This window comes from Nannospalax galili, unplaced genomic scaffold (assembly GCF_000622305.1).
Source record: "Nannospalax galili isolate Female #2095 unplaced genomic scaffold, S.galili_v1.0 scaffold27, whole genome shotgun sequence".
NCBI lineage: Eukaryota > Metazoa > Chordata > Mammalia > Rodentia > Spalacidae > Nannospalax > Nannospalax galili.
Window position 1 is genome coordinate 2,578,428 of NW_008357993.1, and position 10,901 is coordinate 2,589,328.

The window sequence follows — 10,901 nt, forward strand, 5'->3', positions numbered from 1 at the left end:
CAAAAAAAAAAAAAAATTCAGTCCATTCCTCTGGCTTGTACTGCAGTCATTTATACTCTTGGGTTAAATGGATGCAAACAAGTACTGGTTTACCTATGGTTACTGAAAGGTGTCCTTTACATTTCTCTGTAGTATGCAAGTGCTACTTTTGGTAATTTCTTTTGCCCATAACAAGATAATTTGACTCAAGAAGAGCTAGGTTTTACCTCTTTGAACCAGATATATATATGGTCCCCAGAAGGAAACAGTTTCTGTGATCTTGGTCTGAATCCTGATCAGCTTATTTCTTGTCTATAGGTATGTGATGTTACCCTTTCTTTCCTTCAGAAAAACTGTAAATCAGGGTATGGAGAACTGGGAAAGAAAGGAGACTGCTTCTGTTTGTAGTAGAACAGCCTTCATTTGAGACAGACCTAAGAAAAATGTTTTAAATCCCTTTTCTGGGATATACTTACTTAACCTGTGGTGTTAAATCTCTTTTTCCTGACTGAGGCCCACTCTTCCTATATTATCTGGATAGCTCTCTACCTAGATCTACTAAAGTCATCTTAAATTTCCTAAGGTCAAACCTCAGACAAACATTAAATTAATTCTTATAATGACTAATTTAAAGAACAAAATATATGTCTAGTCAAGGGGAATGTTAGAGTAGCCAAAGCCCCATAAAAATAAATAAAAGAAGAAAGTACGTGAAGTTATCAGAAAAAAGTGATGGGGCGATATGGGAAGCATGGAAGGGGACTGGTGTAACTAATCTTCTTGGGTGTTTAATAACCACACTTTGAGACCTATACTAATCTGGTCAGTGGGACTTAAAGGTACAACTTTTTGTTCTTTGCCGTCCACAGTCAACTAAATCCCAGGGTACTATGGGGCATCTCCCAAAATGTCCTGTAACTATGATGAGTCACCTGTCCTCCTACTCAGGAAGGCAATGGAGACCCCACTAGAAGGACTCAAACCAGTGTCCAGTCTATAAAGAGGAGAGCCATCACAGAGGAAAAGTTTCCTCCATAGTTGAGCAGGGCCTCTGACTTATCTTCACATAGATGGAACTGGTAAAAGAAAAGGCCTAAGGAGCCGGAGGCTTCTCACAAGCCCATGTGATCCTGAGTAATAGATCCTCAACCAACCTTAAGAGTAAAAATAAATTGGTTTATTTGAGCCAACTGTATGGTCTTAAACACCCAACCGGAAAGTATAACCAAAGATTTAAAAGATTGGCATATTTCTTTAATAGTCCAAAGGACTGTACTTCCCAGAACATTTAAAAATTACCCTGTTCTGACTTCTCCTGATTCCCTGCCTAGAATTTGTGCCTAACTCCTCTTGCCTTTACTTCTCTATCCCCGCCTCAACTCACTGACATCCTTCCTCCTTATAATAATGATTATTCCATGCCTTTTCAATTTTTTTCAGGATAGAGTCAATGAGGTGACCCAATGGCCAGTGAGCCAGTTGCTCTTAACTGAATTCCCTCAGGTCTCCTATCACTGCCTGCCCGTCTGACTCCACTCGAGACCAATGTCCAGCCTTTTTAGACTACCCCTCTTTGCCAACATCCCTGTCCAGCGGGAAGTCACTAAGAGAGACCACCATCGCCCTGTATCATCAACAAAAGCCTGGAATGTTAGGTTCCTAAAATGGCATAGTGCTGCCAGGCTCCCAGAATCTCAGGCTAACATGTTCCTCAACCAGAAAGAAGAAATAGAAACTCAGCATTCCTCAGAAACCAGTTTTCACAAAACTCCCTGCAGAAACCAGGTTTCTAAAACGCCCTGCTTAACAGGAAGCCACAGCTTCTTCATCCCCCAATGGTCACCCTCCAAGTGGAAGCATCATGGAAAGTTACCCAAACCCTGCAATGTCAATAAAACCTGTTCGGTTCCTTCTTCTAGCTGCTGTTCTCTGCTCCCAATAGTCTGTTTGTTCTCAAATAAACTGCTACTTCTGTCCGTGCAGTGGTTCGGTTCAGTGGCCTTGCTGTGGACTTTCATTCACAAAGTACAAGGTATACTTATTAAAATGTCTTTATGAAACGTCATTTTGTACAATAAATATACACAAATAAAAATTTTAAAGAAATAAATCAATCTGGGGCTGGAGAGATGGCTCAGTGGTTAAGAACATTGGCTGTTCTTGCAGAGGACCTGGGTTCAATTCCCAGCACCCACATGATGGTTAACAATCATTCATAACTCCAGTTCCAGGGGAATCTGAAACGCTCTTCTGACCTCCGTGGGCATTGCATGACATGGGTGTACTTACATGCATGAAGGTAATACACTCATACACATAAAATAAAAATAATAAATAAAAATTTTAAAGAAATAAATTGATTAAGCAATTCCCTACATTACCTAGATGTTAGGTAGTGTAAAATGGACCATACAAACACTCATTTTCCTATGCTCTTAAAACCTGGATCATTGGAAATGTTTAAAAGCAGAAGAAATTTACAGGCTGGCGTTGAGGCCACAGTGGTTTAGTGTCTGCATACAAGGCTGTTATAGTGTAGTACACAGAATGCCAGCAAGGCACAGCAACATGAAGTGCTTTGGGTACATTTAAACTTCTTAAAGCTTTGCTTCAGCTTCTATAGCAAGGCAGGAGGTAGAGGCAGGAGAATTGTAATGGTAGCTTTTGGGCTGCTACTCCACAGTTCGAAGCACAACAGCAGAAACAAGAGAGACCCTGCCTCTACAAGGAGGAAAGGAGAGAGCTCACTCCAGGAGGCTGTCCTCTGACTTCCACATGGTCACCTTGGTACTACGTGTGCACTCACATGCACATGTCCAAAATAATTAATTAATTAAAAAGTTCATTCAAAATAAAAAAGTTTTGCTCCTTTTTAAATAAGTGCTACAATCAATTTTACCTATAATTTACTGAACTTATTTATAATCGAAAAATTGGGAAAACTTAAATGTTCAATACCAAAGTGTTATTTAATTAAACTCTGGTAATTTAGTCAGTGAAACATTCCGCAGTCATTTAAAGTCATTTTCTATAGGTCCATTGCATGACATAATCTGTAGAACACCAAGCACTTAGACAATATGATATTGTGACAATCTTGGCAGGAAGGAACATATTCTAAGGACAGACACTTGTGCCTCTACTTTCCTCTTTCAGACTATTGGAATTCAATACCAAGAATTGGAGTGTCCCCAGGAATCTCCTGCTCAGAGAAGGAAAAGGGTGAAGCCCTGGTGCCTGCAAGAGGAAGTACTTGTCTCTGGGAAAGAGATCACACAGTTCTAACAGTTTGTTAGGACAGAGCCCACAGAGACAACGTCAAATCAATGATGGATGAGCAGTACTGTACCTTGACCAGGACTGCTTAACCATGTGCATCTCTTGCTTTCTATTTACACCTAAAGCTCATCCAGGACTCCAAAGATGGCCTAGGGAATCATTGGACCTCTTTGCTCCTCTTCCCAGTATAGTCCTATGGAATAAGTCTTTTTCTATACTTTTCACCTCTACTTGTTTCTTTAACCAGCCTATTGGAGACTGGTGCCAGAGCCTAGCTTGTGAGGGCTAAATATTTAAAACATGTTGCTCTTCTGTAAATTCGCATATGAAGCAGAGCAGCCCATCAGGGAGGAGACAGCCAGCCCTGGAAGTGCCTGATTGTGACCCTGACACAGACTCTTATATCAGGGACTCTCTCTCAGCCTCCTCATCTATAAAATAAAAAGGAAAATTATTTATAGGGGTTAGTCAGTATTACTGGAAATAATACATGTAAAACACGAAGCTTAGGAATTGACAGTAGTGCTGTGGTGGTTTGAATGAAAATGTCCCCCATAGGCTCCAAGTATTTGGACATTTTGTCCCCAGATGATGGCACTGTTTTGGGAGGTCTTAGAAGGAGTGGCTATCCTGGAGGAAGCTCGTCACTGGGGGTGGGATTAGAGAGTTCTTAAGCCTTGTCAGATTGCCAGTTGCCCTCTTGTTTCTGTGCCTGCTGGAAGATGTAGAGCTTAGCTTCCACTCCTCCTCCAGCCACCTCTGCGGCCGTGCCTCCCTGCCATGACAGACTGTAATTCCCCTGGAACCATAAGCTCAAATAAACTAACTCTTCCTTCTATAAATTGCTTTGGTCAGTGTTTCTATCACAGCAACAGAAAAGTGACTAATACAAGTGCTTAAAAATCTAAACTATTACCTAAAGAAAAAGAAAAGATACTGTTTTTAATCTTTCATTGTCAAAATATCTTTAAATCATTAATACTAGCAAGAATCAATGAAATAGATACTTTAATGCACCATGTTGGAAGTCAGAGTTGGCACTGCCATTCTGGAACATAATGGCTCAGTATGTTAATGTTCTGGTCTCTGTAATCTCGTCTTTTAAGAATCTACCTAAGGAAACAGTCCTTGATGAGTCAGAGGGTCCTGTGATCAGATTGGGCTGGAGCATCTATATGCTGCTGAAAAACTGGACACGTGTCCCCAATACCCAGTGATAAAGATATAATTAAATAAATTTTAATGACAATGTAGTAAATGAGAAAAATACAAAACTATCTCATAACTAAACTTGTTTTATTTTTATTTCAAAAACTAGCTTTAAAAATTAATAACAAAAATAACTTTAAAATTCTAAGGAGCTTGATTTCAAGACTACATATATAAATAAATGTAATAAAACAAGGATAGTGGGAATGTTACTAATTTTGCAGGGGTTTTCCGGTTTTTCTCAATTTCCTGCTGTGAGTTTATGCTAGTATATAGGTAAAGCCAACATGGTTTTTTTATTGTTTTTTTTTTTTAATGTGGACAGATTTCAGAAGAAATCATTTCATTCTCTTTGTAGACTTCATTGATCTTTAGAAAGAAAAATGAAAGAAGAAAAAGTAGTCTTTGAAAAAGGGTGTATTTTAGCTTCCTATTCCCACGGCAACTTCAGAAAAGATAGCCCAGCAGAACTTCATCTCCCATTCAGTAAGCACGCATTGAAAGAGGACTTGCACAGTCTGGAAATAGCTAGGGTCTCGCGCAGCCACAAGAGGCAGCAGGCAGGGCAGAACACCTTTTCTTTTGCACAGGCCCACCTTCCTGGTCTTGCAGCCTTTTCTAGCCAGGTCAACCTCAAGGAATGGAGCAGAGTTTCTTTCTTTTTCTTTATTTCCTTTCCTTTTCTTTCCTTCTTTCTCTTTTTTGTCCAGTGGAATTTTTAAAAATAACTTTTATTGAATTTGTTTGAGAATTTCGTATAAATAAAATACATCTACATGTAATACATTCTGATTACTGTAAGCCCCCTCCCAATCTCCCTCCTCCCATCCCTATTGCTACCCCTGCATCCCTATAAGTCCCTTTCTCACATTCACGTCTTTTGTTTTTTTCAGAGTTGTTTCTTTCTACACTGGGTTGAGCAGAGCGGTACTGGGGCTCTGGAACACTTGGGCCCCACTAACAGACACTCTGAACAGAGCAGAGAAGAGATCCTGTGTTTTAAAGTGTGAGCCTGGCATGCTTTCCAGGCTCCCTTCCTTTCTATGTCCTAGTTGGGTGGTGGAAAAATGATCTAACCTCCTTGAGCCTCAGTTTCCTACATCATAAAATAAGAATTATAATCTTGATCCTCTCTAGGCAGTATACACTGCTACATGATCATTAGAATGTGAAATGCTTCAGTGCAAATTACTGAGCAACCCCCTTCTTGGGGTCCCCATAGATGCCAATCCACAGACAATCCTCCTGCCAGATACACAGAGAAGCCCTCGGGCCCCTGTTCGTGCACTAAGGCATGGTGCCCTTTGAACTGTCCATGAAGGAACACTAGCAGTTCCATGTTTGAATATCATGCCTGGTTGTAAGAATGAAAATGAGCCCGGTGAGGTGATTCACATGGCTGAGATTACAGCCTGCAGAGATTTGAACATCATACAAAGAGCATATATTTACAAACCTGCTCAGATCAAGAGGATATGCTCCCCCCTCTCCAGACCAAGATACCTGCCCTGAAAAATTAAGGAAAGTAAAATGAGAGCAGGGTGAAGAGGGACCCAAAGAAGCGCTTCCAGCCTTTGAGCACTGCCTACCCTCCTCAGAGAAGGGGCAGCTGCCACCCATCATTAAGCCTCATTGTGAAGTTTTCCCAAGTGGCTGTCTTTACCTTGTTCTTGCAAACAAAGGAAAGCACTAGGTTTTTCAATATAGACTTACTGAAGATAAAGTAAAATGTCTTAGATTTTAATAGATCATCTAAGAGTTCCTGACACTGATAAAATTGAAAGCAGAACTTCTACCCCACCTCACTACAGGCCTTAAATAAATGATTCTGGTGGGGTTTTTTTTCAAGGTTATTTTCTCCATTCCTTGGAAGGTAAGAAAAGGATACTCTTCAGAAATATTTCATGAGAATGATCACTAATTCTGGTAGTTATTTCAGTAATTGACAACCAATGCTCATCTACTCCAAGTGATATGACAGGAGACCTTGTATGAGAAAATACTGAGGACTCTTAATACTGAGAATCTTACACCAATTTGTTCAGAACAGACATCAAATCCAGGTTTTTTTTTTTTAAAAAAAAAACATGCTCATTTATGATACTTAGCTAAATATAAGCCCTTTCATGTCCTTGATTAATATGGTACAAAGAATAACATATTATCACATTAAGCTGGGACCGTGTGCCAGCTTGCATGAAAAATGTCCCCCATAAGTGTAAGTATTTGAATACTTGGTCCCCTGTTGGTGGCTTTGTTTGAGAAAGTTTGGGAGGTGTGGCCATGCTGGAAGAGGTATCACTAGGGGTGGGGTTCATACCCTTACCCTACTTAGAGTTCACTCTCTGCTTCCTGTGCATGGAGAGAGATGAGATCTCTCTGCTTCTTGCTCCAGCTGCCATGCCTCCTTACCATGATAGATTCTTAACCCTCTGGAACCATAAGCCAAAATAACCTCTTTCTTCCATATGCCACTTTGGATCATGGTGTTTTATCACAGCAACAGAAAAGTAACTAATACAGGCAGTTTCTAGGAATTTCACTGCTTGGTTGGCTAGAGGGTTGAAAGTGCATTTAAATTAGAATTCAGATCTTGTTTTCCATGTGCTAGAGTTCCTGTTACAAATTTGACTGTCTTAAGACTATATGTTCCATTCACTTGCAGGCCTAAAAAGTGCTAGAGGGAAAAAGAGAACAATGAAATCTTGCACTTGTATCTTTTTTTGGCACTTACTTTGCACACCTGTTATACTGATTTGGAAACTTGATACTTGAAAGATTCCAGAACCCCTAAAGACAATTCCATGAACTATTATTGTTTGATTTTGTTTCTTTCCTCAGACATCAGGAAACTTCCTGAACTCATAACCAGTCTTTACATGAGGGCAACATGCACTTTTCACAGGTGTTCTGCCTGTGACAAAGGACAAATCCAACCTCCAAAGAGACTCATCTGCTAGCTTTTTCTGATGACTTCTATTTCAAGGTCTTCTCTCTCTAATTAGCCTCCCCAAATGGACTATTTAATGCATAACTAATCTTGAACTTGCTCTTTTCTCTGACTGGAGAGAAAATTGCACTTCATTTTGGTGAGCCGTGCTGCTTAGGCTGCACATTTATGAACGAGTGATATTTTAGAATCCTAGATGGCAGCTGCTCAGAGTTTCCTCACTGGCGATATTAGATTGGGAATTACTAATGGTGAATATATAAACCTCTTTAATATGCAATCTAATCAAAATTGTTCTAAATATTTAGCTTCTAAATTCAAATTATTTTCCAAAGTATATTAGTCTGATGAAACATTCTTTTTAGGATCTATAGGAAAGTCCAAAGCACTTACAATGTTTATCACATGGCCAAATGTTATTTTTGATAACAGCATAATTCGGGGCGTTGACTTGAATAGTTTCCTAGCTCTGCATCTCTGTCATTTTAATTTACTTTGTTACTTTTATTTTCAAAGCAAATAGAAGTATTTCAAAAAAGGTTTTTTGAGAAAGACAGTTATGCTTGTTTCTTGTTGTTTCTCCAAAGACATTTTTTTTACAGTTCGCCTTTATTTTTCTACTGAAAGTAAAAACAAAATAAAAGTACACAGCAGCAAAAAGTAGCAAATAAAATTCACAACATGATTTCTTTCAATGATTAACACTATGATGTTATAGGCAACAAACAACAGTCTCCTTTGTCTCACCAAGTGGAAGACAAGAATCTGTTGAAAGCAAGAGTCTGTGGAAGGCTGGATGATGAAGTGCAAAGGCTACCAGAAACCTAGGGTAACTGGAAGATGTCCCCTAATGGTCCTTTCTAAGATCTACAGCCCTTACTTCTTTCTAGGAGACCCAAATTGAATCAACATCAGGAACAAAAGCTAAAATTGGTAAGCAGGCAGATATAAAACAAAAAGTTGTTACATTGTAAAGAGATACAGGATCAAAGGATGGAAAATTGTATGATGATGATGTCACAGAAAGAGGAGGCACTTACCCAGTGGGAATCCCAGACACAAGGAAACTGTAGAAGTGAATGACAGCTCAGAAGTTAAGTTTACATCCTCTCCAGGTCAGAAGCCAATAGGAAGGTAATATGGATTCTGATCTTAATAGGATCCCAACTAATTGCAAGACTGCCTAGGACTTGGAGTGAAGTAGTCTAGATCCAGTTTTACAACCCTTACCTTATCTCAAAAGAAGAACATAAAAAGAGTTGAAACTAAATATCTGGAAAATATCAATTAGGAGAAAAATTCTTTAGACATCATGTGCTGCAATGCGAAGTCTCATTTTTCCCCTCTTTCACAACCAGTCAGGAAAAAGATGGATGTTTCTTTGTCCTGACTTCAAGTTTTGTGGGGGGATTTCAAGAAAACCACAAGATAACCCTGTGATCTCTGATATACCAGACTGGTAGGTGACTCATGTCTGAGAAACCCAAAAGTTAATTATACAGCTGGGAGTGGATGTCTACTAGGTGGCTAAAGAAAAAGTAAGCTGTCTTCTAGGAAGATACTGCATACAAAGATGGAGGTATACCCAAGGGGCTACAGGAGGAAGCCCAGGAGATGAAGCAAAGATGTGCTCATAAGGAGGAATTCCCAGAAATAGTTGTCCCCAAAGAACTTGGGAAATCGACTCCAAACGTCCTTCATAGACTGATGGCAATCTCTTAATGCCCTTTGCCTATTCTCACCTTGCTAGGATGTTGAAGAAGAAGGCAGAGATGAACTAGAGTGGTAATTTAGCCAATCACACTCTGCTCAGCTCCCACTCAGATGTCCTGGCAGGCTGCTGCTAGTATCAGGGAGAAAGTTTTAACTTTATGTGAAATTTAGAATTTTGACAGAACATCCAAGTGATGAACTGAGACTACGCTGGATATTTTATTTTCTAAGATTGACCAGGAAAATCAGGAGCACCTACCACCAATTTCATCTATGACAGATAACTTCCTTGGAGTGTAGTAGATGTAAGAAAATAAAATTAAGTTGCCTTATGATTGTCCCTTAAGCGTCTTGTTTGTTCAATGCCGTGGTAACACAAAAATAAACATAAATATACAAGCAGGCAAGGGAAATCAGGCTGTGGGATATTTCTAGAAATGGGAACACATGCCACTGAAGAGATATGAAATTGTCAGAGCCTGAGAATCTGCATTGTGCTTAGGAAAATGGAAGAGTGCAACTAAAGGGGACTCTGGCAACATCATCTTCTCCCAGCTGTGCCTTTTAGAAGTTACCTCCAGAGTGAATGTCCAGCTTTCTTTTTACAAGGACAACAAAATAAGAGCAATCTAGCAGTATGGAATAAGCATTTGTCAGCCAACTCATCAGAGTTTTTTTTAAAATTAGCATTTGTGGATGGGTGACTGGTAATGGTTCTGAGACTACACACTCCTCTTATATCATGGAGGGAGTTCATGTACCAGTATGAAACAGTCCTATGTGTGAGTTTGGGTAACAAGTGTGCTTTTCCAGACTCTTATTACTGGTACATGTTGATTACTAAAGTTCTAATGTCCCTGGATAGGAAAAGTAAATCTATGCTAAAAGAGTTTTTCAAGAGAGACTCACCCAGTTGAATAATAACACGTAGAGGTATTGGGGGTGGGGTATACTAGAAAAGTAAGCATTATGGGATTAAATAACAAGATCAGTCCCCCTAATGTCGCTCATATAAACATACCATTACCTATCTATCTTATTTCTTCATACTGTACTCAGAAATTGCTTCCTGCCATTAAAGAACTACTAACAACCATATTAATCTCAACCCCAGCTCTTCCATTGACTAGTGGAGTGCTTAAGACCAAGTTGTTTTCTTTTCCAGACCTTAGTTTTATAATCTGCTAAGGGAGGGTTTGGACTAGATCCAATATCTAAGGAACAGAAAAACAAATCTCTTCTAAAATCATATCCCAAGTAGAAATGTGTGATTCAGTAGATACAGGGTAGGATCTGTTGGCATTTTAACACATTTAAGATGATTCTGAAGCAGATGATTTGAACAAACATTAAAATACATGCTCTCTAAGGTCTCTAGTAATTTTAATCCTGTCATTTTGTCTAGTCTGTCACAATGGTTTATTGAGCATTTTCAGAATGCCTTGTCTTATGGCATCTACTCTATTTAATGAATGTATTTTATTTGAAATCCATACTCTTGGGTAACAAGGATTCCAGTTTTCATACCACATCTCAGCATTCCACTGACTGTCATGGTAAATTTTTCTTTCCATTGGTCTAGGCTAGCTACATGATTGGACTAAATGTTCCCATCAGCAATGAGATGATATAATTCTGATTCTAGATCTCTCATATCAGTAGGTCCAGGAGTTGCTACATCTACTGTACTTTGTGAGAACATATACTTACTCCCTCACGAGGCATCCTGGAAGTTCTCTGTGTAGTTAACAATGCTAGTGCAGGAGGTTCA